This window comes from Ochotona princeps, chromosome 6 (genome assembly GCF_030435755.1).
Source record: "Ochotona princeps isolate mOchPri1 chromosome 6, mOchPri1.hap1, whole genome shotgun sequence".
Classification (NCBI taxonomy): Eukaryota; Metazoa; Chordata; class Mammalia; order Lagomorpha; family Ochotonidae; genus Ochotona; species Ochotona princeps.
Window position 1 is genome coordinate 32,874,737 of NC_080837.1, and position 19,885 is coordinate 32,894,621.

Below are 19,885 nucleotides of genomic sequence, written 5' to 3' on the forward strand. Positions count from 1 at the left end.
GGTAGGCATAGATGGAATAATCCACAACATAATTAAAGCCATATATGAAAAACCCAACGCCAGCATCATACTGAATGGAGAAAAGCTGGAACCCTTCCCACTGAGATCTGGAACAAGACAGGGATGCCCACTTTCTCCACTACTATTCAACATAGTCCTAGAGGTACTCGCTGAGGCCATAAGACAAGAAAAAGAAATCAAAGGAATCCAAATGGGAAACGAAGAAGTTAAACTCTCACTATACGCAGATGATATGATTCTTTATATAGAAGAGCCAAGAGACTCAATACAGAGACTGCTAGAACTTGTACGAGAGTTTGGTAGAGTGGCAGGGTACAAAATTAATGAACAAAAATCAACAGCCATAGTGTATGCGAACAGCCCCAAGATGGAAAAAGACTTAACCAGCAAGATACCATTCAAAATAACAGAGAAAAGTATGAAATATCTGGGAATAAATCTAACCAAAAATGTAGAAGACTTATTTGAAGAAAACTATGAACTACTTAAAAAAGAAATTGAACAAGACCTCAAAAGATGGAGTAACATCCCATGCTCCTGGATAGGTAAAATCAATATCATTAAAATGTCTATACTGCCAAAAGCAATATATACATTCAACGCAATCCCAATCAAATTGCCCAAAACATTCTTCATCGAACTGGAAACAATGATCCAAAGGTTCATCTGGAAGCACAAAAAACCACGGATAGCTAGAACTATCCTGAAGAACAGGAAGTTGGCAGGGGGAATCACTGTTCCGGACCTCTGGACATACTATAGGGCAGTGGTTATCAAAACAGCATGGTACTGGCACAAAGATAGAGAGGAAGATCAATGGAGCAGAATAGAAACGCCAGAAGGAAACCCACACAGATACAGCCAAATAATCTTTGACAAAAAGACAAACGACAATCCAGGCAAATGGGAAGGTCTGTTCAATAAATGCTGTTGGGACAACTGGTTGATAGCCTGCAGAAACAAAAAAATAGATCCACATCTCTCACCATACACTAAGATCAGATCTAAATGGATAACAGATCTAAACCTACATCCAGAAATCTTCAAACTTTTGGAAGAAAATGTTGGAAACACACTGGAACACTTAGGGGTAGGCCCTCACTTCCTAAAAAAGACTCCAGATGCAGTAGAAATCAAGACCAAAATAAACAATTGGGACCTCATCAAACTAAGAAGCTTCTGTACAGCTAGAGAAACAATCAACAAAGTAAAAAGGCAACCCACAGAATGGGAGAAGATCTTCGCACACGACATAGGTGATAGAGGGCTGATCTCCAGAATATACAAAGAGCTACAAAACAACCAAAATGTCAAAACAAACAAGCCACTCAAGAAATGGGCACGGGAAATGGGCAAACACTTCACAAAGGAACAAACCCAAATGGCAAATAAACATATGAAAAAATGCTCAAGTTCCCTGGCAATAAGGGAAATCCAAATTAAAACATCAATGAGGTACCACCTGACGCCAGTAAGACTGGCCCACATGAATAAAAGCACCAACGACACTTGTTGGCGAGGTTGCGGGGAAAAGGGAACCCTACTCCACTGCTGGTGGGGCTGCAGGCTGGTACAGCCTCTATGAGAAACCAACATGCACTCCTATGTTCATAGCAGCACAATCAGTAATTGCAAAAACATGGAAACAACCAAAATGCCCATCAACAGAGGATTGGATAAGAAAGCTATGGTTCATCTACTCCATGGAATACTACTCAGCTATTAAAAAAAACAAAATGCAGTTCTTTGTGGCCAAATGGGCCAAACTGGAAACCATAATGCTAAGGGAAATGAGCCAATCCCAAAAGGTTAAATACCACATGTTTGCCTTAATTTAAGATGATATGATGTTATGTATAACATGTTATGTTTTGAATGTTATATGTTGTGTATAAACTAAAATTGAAGTATAGGTGAGGTGGTCACAGAAGGTGGCTGGGAACTCGCATTTACTTTTAACATATTGGTTACTCATTACTATGTCAATTAATTCCATAATGATGTAAATTTTTGCTGATGGTATGTTGGAGCTTTCAATTGACTGGGAGGATACTCTGCTGGCTCTGTCTTCAGACCAGAGAGGGTATACCTAAGAAGCCGTTGAACTTGACGGGACAATAAGATACTGGACTCTATGTTTGGTATACGCTTGCAATGGGGAAATCTCAACTGAACTTGAGCTGTGGTTATGCAACAAGGTGGAGGAATCCACCATGGTGGGAGGGTTTGGGGAGGGGTGGGGAGAACCCAAGTATCTATGTAACTGTGTCACATAATACAATGTAATTACTGAAGTTAAATAATAAATAATTTAAAAAAAAAACAAAAAAAAACAAAAAAACCTTACCAGGGAGTTTTTTTTTACCAATGTCAATTCCCAGACTAAGACCGGAAAAGTAGGAAATGCACGTCAGCTGGAAACTACAATTCCGATGCTTCTCTTTAAGGAGAAACTCACAGCAAAAACAAACTTCTACTTATTGTTTAGCCCTTTGAAGAGAAATGATGTCCTAAATGAAAACAGTATGCATAGTTAATTTCTGAGTATGTCTGTGAGAAACCAAGGGTAAAGGTTTAATTCTTGATAGATATAACCAATTAGAAATGTATGTTAATAACTGGTAGTTAATTAACATCTGATAGGCAAAGTGAACCATTAGCAACAGGACTTGACATCTCCAACTCTTTGAGAATAGTGCTATCTCTTGGGAATTCAGAACATACTAAGTGGCTTCTGTATCCATAATTTTTAAAAATCTATATGGTTACATACAATATGCAGCGACACCAAGAAGTGGTCAAGGCTGTTTATTTCTTCCAATCTCTGTAAGCACCCTACGTTGCCTGTAGTCCAAAACTCCAAATCTCTACTCCTTCAACTCCCTGATGGTAAATGTTCTGTGGATTTATCACTCCTGCCAAACAAGTTTACAGTCCTCAGAAAGTAATATTCCATTCACTATAATTCGGGATTGTCACTTTCATTTATGATAATCTCCTGGAATTTTTAGAAAACATTTGCATCTATCTAGTACTCTCCGTTTAACTACCTATTGTTAGTCTTTGCATCTTGATTCATTTGAGCTAGTAGGAAAAAAAAATCCTATGAACTAAGGGTCATATAAATAGCATATTTATGGGAAGTAGGAAGTCCAGGATGAATAGGCTAGAAGATTTAGTGTCTGTTGTGAGTTTACTTCCTCACCTCACCAAGCACGCTCTCAGTTAACAGCAATCTGGGTGACTTATGTGGAGACCGTTTCCACTCACAAGGAGTTAATCCTCATGACCTCAGCATTTCCCAAAGGTCCCACACCATAACAAAACCTTCTGGAGTTGGATTTTAACATTAATTTGGGGGAAACACAAAACTTCAGATTAAGGTAGATCTATACCGTGGTCTGTTCAATCAGTCACGTATCAATGAGCATTGACTATTTTCAATTTGTAAGTAAAGCTATTATGAATGCCCACTAATAGGTTTTGATGTGAACATAATTTTTCCTTTCTCTGGGCTAAATGTACAAGAGTCCAGGTCATATGGTCATTATGTTGTAAGAAACTACCAAATGGTTTGCCAGGATCACCTTAGGAACTCATTTCCCCACCTATACTGAGAGTGATCCAATTTCTCTACATCATTACTAGCATTTATTTATTTTAAAAATTGTATAATTTTATTTGAAAAACAGACTTTACACAGAAAGCAGGGGTAACAAAGATATTTTACCTGCCCTGGTTCACTGTCCAATGGCTGCAATGGCCAGAACTGAGCTGATCCAAAGCCAAGAACCAGGAGCTTTTTTTTTTCCTTTTTCGGTCTCCCACATGGTTGCTGGGGCCAACAACTTGGGCCATCCTCTGCTGCTTTCCCAGGCCATGAGCTAGGAACTTGACTGGAAGTGCAGTTGTCAGGACACAAACCAGTGCCCATAAGGGATGCTGGCATTTGCAGGGGGAGGATTAGCTTGGTACACCACCATGTCAGCCCCCAGCACTAGCATTTATCTTATTGCTTTAGTCATTATTATGGGTATATGGTGATATCCTTCTGAGGTTCTAATTTTGCATTAACTTGTTTTCTATTGATACTGAATTTATTTTCACATTATTTATTATGAATTACAATTTTTTAAATTTGAAAACCAAAGTACTAGCTAAAGAAAGATCTCTATGAACAATATTCTCAGTATCAGAATAGAGTTGGCTATAGTGACATCATTAGAAGCAGAGGCCCAACCTGGAATTAGTGGTTAGATGGAAAAAATGAGTTTAGGGACTAGCATTGTGGCACAGCAAATAAAGCAGAAACCTGCAGCACTGGCATCCCATGTGGATGCCAGTTCATGCCTCAGGTAGTCCAATTCCAATCCAGTTCTGAGCTAATAGACTGAGAAAAGCAGTGGAGGATGGTCCAAATACTTTAACCACTGCTACCATGAGCGAGATCAAAGGATGCTCCTGGATCATAGCTTCAGCCTCATTCAGCACCAGGCATTGTAGATACCAAGGGAGTGACCCAGGGAAGGGAAGATATCTCCCTTTCTCCCCTTCTCACGCCCCACTTCTGCGCACACGCGCGTGTGTGTGTGTGTGTGTGTAGATCTTTTGAATAAATACATGAATCTCTAACACTTTAAGGAAAACATGAATGTATGTGCAAAGCTGAAAAAGAGAAAGTGACAGAGAGGGACAAGGAAAGATATTTTGGGTAAAACAAGCATATAGGGGCACAGAGACTCAGAAAACATCACGAAGTACAACAGAACCAGGGAAGTGTGTCATGAGAACTAAAATAGCCATGATTAAGAACAGAGATTACTGAGACTTTAAAATCATGGACATTTAATATGGAGATGAGTGAAAACATTTGTGGGGAAAATATCTGCTAGTGAGATTGCAAAGTGCTAAAACAAATTCCAAGTGTGGAAAGCTTGAGAAAAAGTTGGGTAGTTTGGGTTCAAAAGCAATAGCAGGAAGTCGGCCAGATGAAAAGTGGGTGCTTCCCAGAAAAATTGGTCTAGGTATGGTTTGTGAACAATAGATGGCCATCTGGCAGAGCTTGGATTCTTACAAAGAAAGATAAAGTCCAGTAGATGACCAATACACATGCTGCCAAAAGGGATCATTGAGCTAGAAAAACACATGTGCTATGTCTTTAGAATATACTTGCAGAGGTATATCCAATTAGAATATACTTAGAGAAGTATATCCATTAAAACATCGTGGATTCTAGTAACCCATTCCTCAGAGTAAATACTGGCCCAGAAACTCCAGTGACCATGAGAACAGTCAGCATTTAACCTCTTAATCATAGCTAGTTAATGCCTCTCCATCCTATTTGTTTTGGTCCCTTCTTGAGAAGAAAACATTATTGACTAGTTTCTAAGCCTCAGGAGTTGGGTTGTGACAAAAATAAAAAGATGAAGTTAGAAAAATAAAGATGACAACAAGAGGCCAATATGTGAATTTGAGTATCTTAAACAGTGCAAGGAACTACATCAGGATTCCTTGCTGTGTGAGAGAATGCAAGCCCTAACTATTTTAAACACTACTGAATTTCACTGATGGTTAAATCCTGTTAGTTATAACTAAAAGGACTGATACTTATTTAGACATGCTGGACTAATGGAAAGACACTTGCCTACGTGTGTCTCCAGTCACATGTGTAACCTCCTGAATTTTTACATAGCCTTTAGATAAAGCCCATAGGGAACAGGCTCAGTGTTTCAACTAATCCATGCAACAAGTGGCCGAGAGCTGATGGAAGTTTGAGCAGGATCCTATGTGTATAAATTTCTCTCCCATCAAGGGCTGTGAGTCAATTTGCTTTTGTTTACATTCTTTGACTTTTTTTCCTTTAGGCTATTCCAATGATCATAGGTCAAAACATATTAAACATACACCCAAAAAGTCTCAATTGGTCATGATAATGTTTTCTCTTGGAATGAGAAAAACCTATAGATTGAAAACTCTGAGAAGCTGGAGGTATTGGGAAATGGGGCAAAGGAAGAATAAAATAGCAGGGAAATATGAGAATGTACAAACTAAGTTTACCATCTTCGTATTTTTCTCACAAATAAACTAGGGTTGCTTGACTATTTACTAGCCCTAACTCTGCTATGATTTTGCTGGAAACTGACATGAGAGTGTGTTTCAAGGGCATAAGAGCCACCTGGCTAGACTTTGGACTTGAGATAGCAAATCTACTTAGCTATTTTTAAAATTTTTTTTATTTAAAAACCAGAGAAACAGAGAAAGGCTGGTTCATTCACTCAAAGTGCCCTCAAATGCCAGGACTAGTCAATGCTGGGATCCAGGAAATTAGTTCTGATTTCCCACATGGTTAGCAGGGACCCAAGTGCCTGAACCATCACTTTTTGCCTCCCAGGAAGCAGATTAACAGGAAGTTGGATCAGAAGCAGAGTTTGGATTTAAATTAGATACTATAGCATGGGGTGCATGAGTCTCCTGTAGCATCCTAATCACCACACCAAATGTGTATCCTGAAGTGATAAATTTGAAATGTGTAACTTCAATACCTTCTAGTCTATCCTACTAAAGAACCAAGTTTTTCAAGTCATAGCACAGGGGCTTGATGTGAGGGTAGCTCTGTGTCTGGTCTCAACATGGACTCTGATCTTGTGTGTAGCCTGTGCAACAGCCTGGGGACAGGTTCAGGGATTCAGAGAGGTACAAGCAACACACAATGCTTGACTCGATGGATATCAGCCTGAAACAGAAATCCCTTACGATATTTGCTCCACCTAATGAGATATTTTTAGCAGAACTTTAGGCTGTACATATTGAGCTCATTTCCCTGTGTTTTGGATAGTGTTAAGTTTCATGACAGAAGACAGTCAAAGGTGAAGAGACTTTGGGGTGAGAGTTCATTTCTTCGCATAAATAGGACATGAGCCTCATCAAACTCCAGAGTGCATACCGACATGGTGATGATTCAGATTACTATTAGACTGCTCCTTCCCCACCTTAACATAAAAATGTTTATTTTAACTTAAAAATATGGCTGATTCTGCTCTTTATTTTTCCAGTTGTTGAGTAACAGATATATTCCCAGGCAAATAACAAGCTTCTAAGAAATTATCCAAATCGACAAATACCTTTACTCCAAACTGTTCACAGCAAGTGGTAGAGTGAATCACAATCAATTTCTCTGTCCTGAAGCCATAATAGAAGCAGATAACAACCATGAAACACTGGGCTTTTCTGCACTTAATTTGGAAAAAAATATTATACTTGGAGAAAACCTAATAGTTCTTAGTAGGTAGAAACAAATATGAACATAAGGCTAATGGAGAGAAGATTTGCAGTGTCTGAACATCCATTATCAGATCAAAGAAAGATGAAACCCTTGCTGGTATTTGGAATAGAGCAAGGTTCCATACACCCTATTCTCTATTTCCTATTTTGCACTTATGCATCCAAGTTATTAAAAAAAAGACAATGAAATTAGTTCACCAAGGGCTTAATTATCTCCTCTTCAATGGACATCAATACTATTGGCAGCTCTTGCAGGGAAAGTCTCTTGACAAATCAAGTTATTGTCTGAGGCATGAAGTGTTAGATTATGATCGAGCCAGCGTGACGCTGTGATTCATGGCTACTCTGTTTCTAAAGGGAAGCAGGATTTCTGTTTTATAACAAGTATGAGTTTCTCGTGAGACAAGTGAATCCTTTTGTTCAACCTCAGGAGTTCATCCTGGGTATCTTAGCACAGAATCATCTTACAGACTGAAGCATGTGAGGACACAGAGGAGTACTAAATAATGATGCAGAAAAGCTTTTCCACGTAAAATGAACCCTGTGGAATTCATAGTGCCTAACGTGAGCTGAGTGATTCTGATCACAAGTGATAAGGCAGAATCTCTCCATTGTAGACTTTAACGTATTAATCAGTATCATTTTAACACATTTTAGATGTCCATAACATAGTCACTAACTCACAGGGGCATGGCTTTGTTGATAGAAGCGTAACAAGTTTTGTTAAGGAAAATCTACTGTTCAACTGCTTTCTACAAGCTTTTGACTTGCAATATTGGATAAAGGGAATGAGCCACAGATCTCAATTACTCACATGATGATTAGAGTAACTGACCAATACTGCACTGTGTTGCTATGTGTTAATGTTTGTCAGGTTAGTTCCATTATATGACATTTTTTTAAGATTGTATATATTTTAAATGTAGAGAAAGACACCCACACACAGACCTTTTCTATCCATTTGCTGTTTTCTTTTGTTCTGATCTAGATACAAGAAAATCTCAAGATTCTATGGCTTACTTCTTGATCACTAAGTTATTTTCACCTTTAAAATGCTTTTATTTGGCTCTAGATTTTCTTAGCCATATGAATGGCTTATATTACCAAAAATCAGGCTAATTCAAGACGGCACTTTTTGGAGTAAACTCTAATACATTGGGAGGACTAAGACAACTTTGTATCCCATGTACGTAGGCAGCACTGCAAACACAGCCACTTTTTGAAAAGTGTGAAGTGACTTCCAAAGGCAGGTCCAGGTCAGGGGTCATCATAAGTCAATACATCCTTCTTTGTGTCCTTAATTCAGGAGATACCACGCAGCCTTCTTTAAGGAGCCAGGTCAGTGAATATATGCATCTCTAACAGACTTTTCTTGACAAAGGATGACAAATACCAATGCTGTTATCCACTTCACTACCATTCCCTACACTCTAAGATGAGCAATACTGAAAACTCCATTACATGACTAGATTTCATAAATTGCTTTCCAGTTGTCAATGGCTGTTAGCAATTACATGGCCATCTGTGTTTTTACAAAGACATGCACATTGGCTTTCCTCATATTTCAAGGAAGCCAATAGTAAATGCAAGGCAGTGGCATCCAGAAGATGCAGATTGCTCAGCTGACCAATGAACCTACAGGACTGATTTTCCAGCTATACTGAAATGAGTTATCTTCAATGGAATATCACATACTTTAAAACATATGATACCCAGTGATTAAGGCTCTTAACCACACTATGCACTACACGCCTTTGCAGGCAAATCTTATTCAGAAGAGGCATTTACATAACTAACAAATTACCTCCACTAACAATCACACTGTAATCGGGTATACTGTGTCTCTATTTAAAAATTTCATGTTGTTGTCTTTTGGCTGACAGCATGTTCCTCCAAATGCTTAGAGTTTGTTTTGTTGTTGTTGTTGTTGTTTCTGATGGCAATAAGACTTAGCTAGAACACACATCAATGTGGCCTTTCCTGACACAGAATATAATCAACATGTCATACTAATTCCTGATGCTGTACACACAAAAAATTGCCAGATCTGAAAACTCACTGACACCAAGAACCAAATGCTCCTTTAAGCAGTCCTAGCAGGAGTCATGCTGGAGAGCAATAGCTGACTCCATCCATGTACGGATAGAGATTGCCAACATTTTTTCCCCAATTACTTTTCTTCTTCTGAATCTACAGTGAAGCCTGATGATTTTGCTTAAAAAAAAAAATTAACCAGGTTGTCAAATGCTGCTAAATACATTTCAGCACTAAAAAGCAATCCCAAATACATGAAAATATAAACACTTGTGAATGTTTGCTTTGCTAAAGAAAGAACAGAGTGTTTTCTGTAGTAAAAAGAACTGTATTTTCCCCAAGTGTGATTGTGGCTTTTTATCCTTTCATTTTCTTTAGCGCTGGCAAGATTGGCATTGTGATACCACATATCAGTACAAAGCCTGGTTAAAAAAAATACCCTCTTCATTTGCCACGGAAGAAGTTAATGACAGAGTTCCTTGGATGTTTGGAAGTTGTACATGTACAGTACTAAGCACATGGATGGACACTTGGAATCTCCTTCATTCTCCAGAGGTAGATGCTGGTACACAAATATTCTACTTAACCAGATAAAGAGTTCAACATATCCTAACTTGGATAAAATCAATTTCAAGTGAAAAATTTTCTCAAACATTTGGTTTCTATATTCCTTACCAACTCTGACTGTGGGAATTAAAATTTATCATTAATACTTTGATAATGAAAAACTTAAACATGTAAGTTTGTGAATTTTGACTTAGGTCTACTATCTTGCAAAGAAAATTTGCTAAAAATGAAGTATATTATGCTGACAGAAAATAAGGTTACTTGCTTCTAGGAAGTAGAGATGTTCTGCAATTTTTTTAAAAAATCATTTTTCCTATTGTAATATTTGGTATAAAACTTTCAGTGACTTTTAAAATCTTAAAAATGAAGAATTTAAGAAAACAGTTCAATATAACTTTACTATGTTCTTTTCTAAGAGAAGAAAAAACTGTTAAAAACAAGTTTCATTGAGAGATCTTAAAGGATCCATCAGCCTTTGCTATAGGCAACTGCCTAGGTTGCCCTGCACCTAGGGAACAGTTAGAATCATGGTAGAAAAACAGCCAATAGCTGGTTAGCATTCTGCTCTGGGTCATGTCCACTCAATGCTAATTATACCAGTGTGCCAACATAGTTGCCTATTTAAAAAAAAAATTAAACCTATGGGAGGGTTGGGGGTAGAAGACTGCCACCACCCACTTTCAGGGTCCTAGGGCCAAGATAGTGTTCACTGAAGGCTTGTGATGTGGGTGGAGCTACAGCCAAAGGCCCCACTAGGGTAGACCATGGCACCTACCAGCCATAAGAGCCGGGGCAGAAGGCAGGCCAAGGTCCTAAAGAGCTAGTGCCCTGGGGCATCTTGGTATAGGCCACAGCACCTGTTTTGGAGTGAGGGTCCAACAATGGCTTTTGGCATCAGCAAGCAACTTGTGTGTTCATGCATGTTAGCCTCAGACACAACAGGATCTCCAATCACAGGATCAGAACCTGTGGTCTGGCCTTGGCGCACACGTTGCATGATTAGACTAATATGTTGGTGACTCTTTTGCAAAAAAGCCAATAATGTCTCAGAATATTGATGGTAATGTTGCAGACATAGCCACTGGCACTGAATAGAAGTTATCTGGTTAGTAAGAGGGGTCCTTTAGATGAGATAGAGAATTCCAAATCCAAAATAGGCAAGCCCTATGCCTTTAATCATTTGGAAGTAACTACAGACTATGTGATGATTGAATACTTATCATGGCAATAGAAAGAAGTACTGATCACACCCTTCTGCTGTTTTTTGTTTGTTTGTTTGTTTTTTGGTCATGAGCAAGCTAGACATAATGACAATTCTGGTCTTCTGATGGGTCTTATCACCACCCTATTGTTGATTATTAGCTGTCATTCTGCTGGCCTCACTGTACATAAAACATATCCCTTGAACCACTTCTCAAGTATTTTTCTTAAGGTGGTACTCCCTCCTGACTGTTTCTGATGTAATAAATTTTGCTACTTTTGCTCAATACATTGTCTGCACAGAAATTCCAGCTGTCCCTTGTGTTGGATTCCTTGTAACCACCAGAAATATAAAAATAGAAAAGTAAGGAGATATCAAGGATGTGCAAATAATAGAATAAATTTGGAGATATGTAAAAATTCAGTGATTAAAAATCATGGGAATGAATATAACAAAATAGGAAATGGAACTGTCATGTTTTAATTGTTTTGTGGACTATTGTTTGGGCTATTCATTTAAGAATTTTACTATCAAAGTGAAGTACAAACTCTGCAAAAGCCATTATTTGGGGACTCTTGTAAATAAACTGGACTTTATGTAGGTGCAGAAAGGGCTGAATAGAAATTACTATTCAATATTTTTAAAAATGGAAAAAGGAAATAGGGAAGAAAATAGGGAGACAGCACAAGGAGAGTGGGACCATGACAGAAAGGAGACAGGGAATGTGAGAGAAAAAGAGAAGTAAGAAGAGAAAAGAAACCAAAAATTACAAAGGAAAAGTATTTCAATGAAAAAAAACTTTGAGTCATAAAGAAGGAAAAGAGAAAATAGAAATTTAAAATGTCTCCTCACCCCCATGAGGAGATAAGTACATTTAAAAAATTGTGATAAGATACATGAGTACAATTTTATACCCCCATTATGCCTTATAAAAATATTTTGTACAGATAACAAGACACCAACTAGTACAAAGATGAGACTGTAAACATCTGATAGGTGTGTTTGCTACCTCCCTTAGGAGGACAAGAGGAAGCCCCCTACGCAATCCAGGCGTCAGCTTGGACTCTCACCCCACACGTGAGCACTGACCAGACTACAAGGCCCACACCCTGCATACACCCACAGATCCCCAGTAAAGGAGCAGTTACTGTATTAACCCACAGAGACACAAAGACAAAACCATCAGAGGAGAAAACTAACAAATCCAGATTAAAATGCACAAGAAAAAGAGGAGATATATGAGCAACATGAATGAGGAAGACGATATGACCAAAGGAACACAAAACACTTCAATCTCAGAATACAAAGATAAAAAGGTTGAGGAATTACCTTTTTTTAAAAATAATCATAATGCCACTCAAAAACGATGAAAAGTAAATGCAGAAATTAAGAAAACCTATACACAATGTGAACGCTTTTCCAGTGAGATAGAAATGCTGAAGGGAAATATAACTGAAATACTAGAAATGTGGAATCCAATATATGAAAAAGAAAATACAGTGTAAAGTCTTAACAACAGACTTGGAGAGGTAGAAGAAAGGATCTCTGAACTGTAATACAAGTCTTTTGAAGACTCTCATTCAGAAAAGAAAAGAGAAGAAATGAGAAAAAAACCAGCATCTAAGATTTATGGGATACCATCAAACAACCTAACATATACATCCTGGGAATTCATAAAGGTGTGTAAAGAAATACTGAATTAGAAGGCCTGTTTAGTGAAATAATAATGGAAAACTTGCCTAATGTGCATAAAGGCAGGTAGATCCAAGTACAGGAAGCACATAGAACTCCAAATAAGCATGACCATATCATATCATATACCATATCATATCATAGTCAAGCTTTCCACAGTAAAACACAAAGAAACAAATTCTAAAATGTGCACAAGAGAAGAGACAGGTTGCCTTCAGGGAATCTCCAATCTGACTTCTCACCAGAAATCTTACAGGCAAGAAAATAATGGAGACAGAGCCCAGGTTCTAAAAGACAGAAATTTCTAATCCAGAATACTATACTCAGCAAATCTCAATTTTATATGAAGGTAAAATAAAGACCTTCCAAATGAAATAAAAATTGAAATAATTTGCCACTACCCAAGCAATCCTACAAATGCTGCTTTAGGATGTGCTACACACAGAAATCGAGAATGAAAATCACCATAATCAAAGACTAAGAAGGCAGAGAACATCCTAGTGAAACTAAAAGTGGAATCTAAAATAAGAAAATCTATGTCAAAATGATATAATCAAGTGCTACCTTTCAATAATATCTCAATAATATCTCCGATTACAAATGGCTTACATCTTCAATCAAAAAAAAATATAAACTGGTTGACTGCACTAAAAAACAAGACTAATCTATTTTCTGCTTACAAGAAGCATACTAACAAACTAGAGAATGAAAAAAGATATTCCATGCCAATGGAAAGGAAAAATTAGCAGGCATAGTCATTCTAACATGAAACAAAATAGCCTTTAGCACAAAAAGTCCTAAAAAAGATGAAGAAGGAAATTATATAATGATCAATGGATGAATTCAAGAAATGACTATAATAAATATATACGCACTCAACACCAGGACATCTGGCTATGTAAAGCGATTGCTAATGGACTTAAATAGAGGCATAGACTTCAAGATAATAATGTTGGGGTTTTCAACACTCCACTATCATCAATACAGAAACTACACAGAATATCAACACAGAAACAGGGCTGACATAAACCATGGAGAAAATGAACCTAATTGATAGCTACCAAACAATCCCACAGATTCAGAATACACATTCTTTTCATTAGTTTATACAATCTTCTTCAGAGTAGGCCATATGATAGGCCATGAAGCAAGCCTCAGAAAACTCAAAAGAATTGAAATTATACCATGAAACTGGAAACCAACAGGTGAAGACATTTTAGAAAGTACACAAACACTTGGAAGCTGAACAACATGCTTCTGAATGAACAGTGGATCATAGAAGAGGTCAAACTGGAATTTTTTTAAAGTTCATGCAAATAAATGATGATGTCAACATATCAAAATTAATGATACATTAAAAGCAGTGCTAAAAGGGAAGTTCACTGCAATCAGTGCTTACATCAAGAAACTAGAAAAACATCAAATAAATGCGCTGATATATCTAGAGGATCTAGAAACAGCAGTAAACCAAATCCCAAAGAGGCAGAAAGAAATCATTAAAATTAAAGAAATAAAATTGAAACAAAAATGTGTAAGATTAATACATGAACGACCTAAGAAGCAGAGTTGAAGACAAAATCCCGCTTTGCTTGATTCCAGGTCTCATGCGTTCTATCTCTTTAGAGATACAACTCATTTTAATTAACTTCCACAAAATCAAGCCATTTTCTTATGTAGCAGTTTCTTCCTTGAAGCACCCATGCAAAAAAAAACAAAAAACAAAAAGCAAAAAACAAACAAACAAAAAAAACCTATGAGGTTCTTCCTAGGAAAAACTTTTCCCCCTTCATGAACTTTACCTCAACTTGAACTCTCCGCATAGTTATTGATTTTTCTTCTGATGTCCTCAAAATTGAATGCCTAGAAGTTTCTTCTATAATATCAGCAAAAGCAAACTATTTCCCAAATGTTACAGCCAGGAGACCAAAGAAATCGAGAGACATATTTATTTACACATATTGTGTTGATTGTATTCATCTCTCAAGAGCAAAACCCTGATACTCTGTCTTACTTTTAACCTCAAATCTGCGAGGCATAACCATAACCCAGTTCATAAGGCAGTTTTTGAAGGCACACTGTTATCTTAGGCAGCTAAATCTTGGATGTGGTAGCAGATAAAGGTGGGGCCCTTAAAGTCAGCCATAGCCATCTGGACACATTAGTCAAATGGGCAAATTTTTGACATTTGAGGTTTAACTATTTTTTTGACATTTGAGGTTTAACTATTCTCTCCTTTTTTGACATTTGAGGTTTAACTATTCTCTCCTTTCTGTTGGGCAAAGAGTAACTCTAAAACCCATGTGCCCCAAAGAATAACCTGACCTTGCAATTTAACATAGCAAGACAAAAACTGTAGCCTTTATGGTTGCAAACACAAGAATAAGTTGTTTGACTATCAAACACAAGTATAAACACATCAATGATAACATTTATAGTTTCTCTTCACCAAAACATTTAAACAATCTACTAGGTATATATTTAAGTCACATGAGCCGAAAAGATATTTTATGTCATGCTAGCAGTCTTAATTTACGACTATTTTTTTTAGAAGCCACTTAGAACAGAGTTCTCAATAAACTTTCTCACATACACATACACATACACATACACATACACATACATGTATATAACACCTAACATACATTACAGGTAGTTTAAGTAAGAGCTTTGTAAAATCCTTAACTACTTTAAAAATCACCATCAATTGACTAGGATTACCTCCTGGTCTTAATAACCTGAGTCAATCTCGGTTTTCACAAGTGATTATAACTTTGGCTGTGTTTTTAGAAAATACAAAACCATGAATGATAAAAGATTTTAAATAGCCACAGTAAATCTCATAAAACTTACGTACCAACAAGGAGGGGCACTTGTTTACCCTACAGAGTAGGTTAGAAAGCACCTGCAGGATTTATAAAAGAGTAAAACCATTAGGCCTCTGGGCCTTCTTATTACGATCACATTGATGACTAATAACAATAAGGTCACTAGAAGCTTCCAACTTTCGAGACATTTGCATCAGCAGCCTTTTGTGTCAACAGAGTTTAAAATTCCATACTACTTCAGATCTTGACAGTACCTTTAATACCTTTAATGTCGTCCAATCAACCTCTTCAGTTGGTGTTTCTACAAGATGAGAGAAATATCTTTTGACATTTCAGGGTGGGACTAGAAATACCAAGGTCCAAGGGATTTGGAACTTTGAGTTTCTGAATGTCTGTCAAGGATGCAAGAAAGCTCAAAATATCTGGTTGAAAGAGGCTCCCTGGGCATTAGAACACAGTAGAAGCCAGATTTACTCACTGACATCAAGTAATCAAATTCCTTTAAAATAAACCACAACTTTTATAATACTCAGCTGTCTTTGAACAATTAGAACTTAACAAGAGAGAGAGAATACAAAAATTATCTCACAAGAGTACAAAACACGATGTTTCTGTGGTTTGTCACAAAAATGGGAAATAAAAGCCTTGGATTTAAAAAGCAGTTCATGCTTCTTGGAGCTGGCCACAAAACTAAGGATAATCCATTAAGAAGGATATTTCTGATATTTATATATCCTAAAACCTCTAAAAGTTTTGAAATTTTATTCAATGTTTAATTTTTGTTTCTTTTTTCAATGTTTAATTTTTTAAAAAAACACTGGAGATAATATTTAAAAATTATAGTTAATTTTACCATACAGATTTTGATCCTTGTGTGACTTGTGTATAGCTTTTGTAGCTTCCTGAAAACTTTAGGTAGTTTCATACTTTGAAATAACCCTTGAAAACCATCCATCCCCTTCTATCTGCCCTTCCCCAGATACAGGAAGAAGAAAAAATGTGCAAACAATGGTCTTGCCCACTTTTCCCTGCTCTTCAAGCCTTCCCATCCTGATAAACTATATAAACATAATCAAAAGTAAAATTTAAAAATATTTAAATTAAGACAATATTTTTAAAGAAAAGCACATCTCATCTCTCAGCCTTACATTCTGGAGACCAGTGTGCTGTCGTTACTCTGTTGGTCCCTGTCTGTGTCACGGCTACTTCCCTGGCTTTTACCTTGAATTTAGTCAGTGCTGTGTCCCCAGGCTGACCAGGAACCCACTCCTGCTTTGATTTTGAGGTCTATCTCAGGACCTTCCTCTTGGTCCGCAGGTCCTAGCCCCTTTCTTATTCTCATTTCTGAACCTGAATTCAGACTAGGATTTCTCGCTGGCGTGGCTGCTCAGCAGGTTCCTGTCCTCTTCTGGCTCCTCTGGGAAGGGATTCCCTAGCGCTGGGGCACACCAGCCTCCATCTCCCAGCCAGCCTCTTGGCCTTCTGGGTCTCTGTCCTCACTGTTTTCAAGTGGGCCCTCTTGGGGTTCAGCTAGTTCCAGGGTGGCAGATTTGAATACCACAAACCCCTGGGAAGCCAATCTGAATTAGCTGAGCCTATGCCTACCATCATGGGATTTGTGGAGGAACTAACACCTGTGTCCTGGCCATGTGTCTCCTTCGGTTCCAAGATGCAAAACAGTGGAGAGATGCTTCCAGGTGTAGAACAGTCAGATGCCAGTCTGGCCCCTCCCTTGCCTGAGTCTCTCAGGAGCTGCTTAGCTCAAGCCAGGTCACAACAGTACCACCAGCTGTCTGTTGTCCTATGAGGATCTCCACGGATGGAAAGCAGGCCAGCTTCATGCCATTCCACATCTCCTTGCCAGCATACACTCAACAGGACAAAAGCCTCTTAGAACAAATGTTTGCCAATGGACAAAAAGGTTTAGGTTTACACAATTTAAAAAGAACTCCATTATGACTGTGCCTGCCTTCACAGTTGATAATACAGAATCACCACACTTGTTCCTTGCAGAAAACGCGAAGATACAACAATATTCCCAGACTGCAAGACCTCAGCAGCTTGGTCTTTCTTTTCATTCAGAGCTATTGTTTACTCACTCACACTCTCTTTCTTAAATAAACTTGACTTCTTTTACTCTCACCATTGGGTCACATCTTAGAAATTGTCATTGACACCACGACATTAACCCATATTCACACACCCAATTTCGTTTTAACAGAACCACATTTTCAGGCCCACTTGTAACCTATAGTTTGTGCCAGGGGTCAACAGATTTAAAACTGCTAATGCAAGTGAAACACACATTCACACACCCTTGGCACAGAGTTAAGGTACCCCCTGCTCTGAATGCCAGCCGTTCCTGTGAGCCCTCCCTCAGGGTCTTACCTGTGCAAAGTGAATGGTTCCTTCTTCTGTCCTCATGGGCAGGCCTGGCTAGTCGCCAGGACTCTTACCTGGTCCATCACGGAGTTGCCTTGAGTCCAGGTGGGTGGCGGTGGCAAGGGCAGGTGTCTGCTCATTCCTCTGGTGGCAGCCATCACTATTCCACCTGTGCCCTTGGACCCATCACTCAAAGGGCCAGCGTGGTCGGTTTTCCTGGTCAAAGAAACAAAAACAAACAGCATTAGAAAGTTGGGGAGGAAAGGCATACTTATTTACCCATGCAGACTTGGCTGGACTTGCCTCCTAAGAGCCAAGACTGACCATTTTGTGTCTTTGATTTTTTGTTTTTACTTTTACCCCTGTAGTTTCTCTAGACCTTGCCAGACCCCAGCCAGAAAGGCAAGGTTTTGACTTTTGGGGTCTGCAACACAATGATAGTATGAATAAAACTACCAGTGGATTATGATTCATAAAAGGGTGTGCATTCCTCAGTTTTGTGCTATTTCTGAAAAAATTGACTTCTCCTTGAAGCACTTTCATTCCTTGATTCAAGCAAAAGACTGTCTTATTTTGACTTGTTTAAATGAAAATTAAATGTTGAGGATTAGAGAGAGCAATCCTGATTAGGGTGCTTTGTTTGCATAAATGTCTCCATGTCCTGTGTTTTTCTCCTCCGGTATAAGTGCATCTTTGGGGATTTTGCTTTCTTTCCTTGTACATGTGAGCTCTGCTGCTCCACTCCGTAAGCAGCAGGTCTCAAAGTATAGTCTCCATACTGTATACGCTACAATCTTTAGGGATTTTTTTCAGTCAAAATGAATGAAGAATTTGCATTTTTAATAAGCAGCTTCAAATGGTGATTAAGTATTGAAGTTTCAGAAATCCCAGGAAAGAAATGTCATACGAAAGCATATTTGAATACACTATAAAGTACTCACTGGTGGCTTGCCAGTTTCTTTCATTTACTACTGGAGTTTGGAAGGAAACACGCCCAGGCTGTGTAAGGGCTAAGTGTGGGTGGAAGGCGGCAGCAGGCAGCACAGAGGTCAGATCCCTGCACTTCCAGCATGCATAGGCTTCTTAGGACCTCCCTGAGCCTCCTGCACAGAACATTCGCTTTTTCTGCCCCTAAGTCAAACATGAGAACTTTTTAAAAAAAGATTTATTTATTTTTATTGGAAAGTTAGATATACAGAGAGGTGGAGACACAGAGAGGAAGATCCTCTGTCTCACTCCCCAAGCGGCCACAACGGCTGGAGCTGAGCCAAACCAAAGCCAGGAGGCCAGAGCCTCTTATGGGTCTCCCACATGGGTGCAGCGTCCCAAGGCTTTGGGCCATCCTCGACTGCTTTCCCAGGGCACAAGCAGGGAGCTGATTAGGAAGCAGGGCTCCTGGGATTAGAACCAGTGTCCATATGGGATCCTGGCACATTCAAGGTAAGATATTTAGCCGCTGAGCTACTGCGCAGGGCCCAGACATGGGAACTTTTAAGTGCATGGCTGGTTTCCTGAAACTGTCAAAAGATTCTCCCTACATCTTTGCATTCTTTAACCACATAAAGGCTAGTGATTGAGAGATCAAGGGTGGTGTTATGGCACAGCCATTGAAATCACTACTTGGGACACCACACTTCCTATCTTCCTATTGGTTTGAGTCTTTGCTCTTCTGGTTCCAATCCAGCCCCTCTGCTATTGTGCTCCAAAGGCTATGAACCACTCCTATGGAAGACCCCAGGGGAATTCTGAGTCCCTGACTTCAGCCTGACACTGGCCTAGCCTCAGGCAAACGAGGACAGACCCAGCAGATGAAAGATAATTCTCCTGTGTCACTCTGTCCTTCAAATAACTGACAACGAAATAAACAAAAACTGATGGATAA

At 38.6% G+C, this 19,885-nt stretch overlaps 1 long non-coding RNA gene across 1 annotated transcript in view; it reads right to left on the reverse strand.

Moving 5' to 3' along the window:
* Positions 1-19,885, reverse strand: part of LOC131480456 (uncharacterized) — a 368,356-nt gene that overhangs the window by 33,387 nt on the left and 315,084 nt on the right. Inside the window, exon 7 of the long non-coding RNA XR_009245543.1 lies at positions 18,078-18,219. This is a non-coding gene — a long non-coding RNA (uncharacterized LOC131480456). The remainder of the gene's footprint in view (positions 1-18,077; positions 18,220-19,885) is intronic.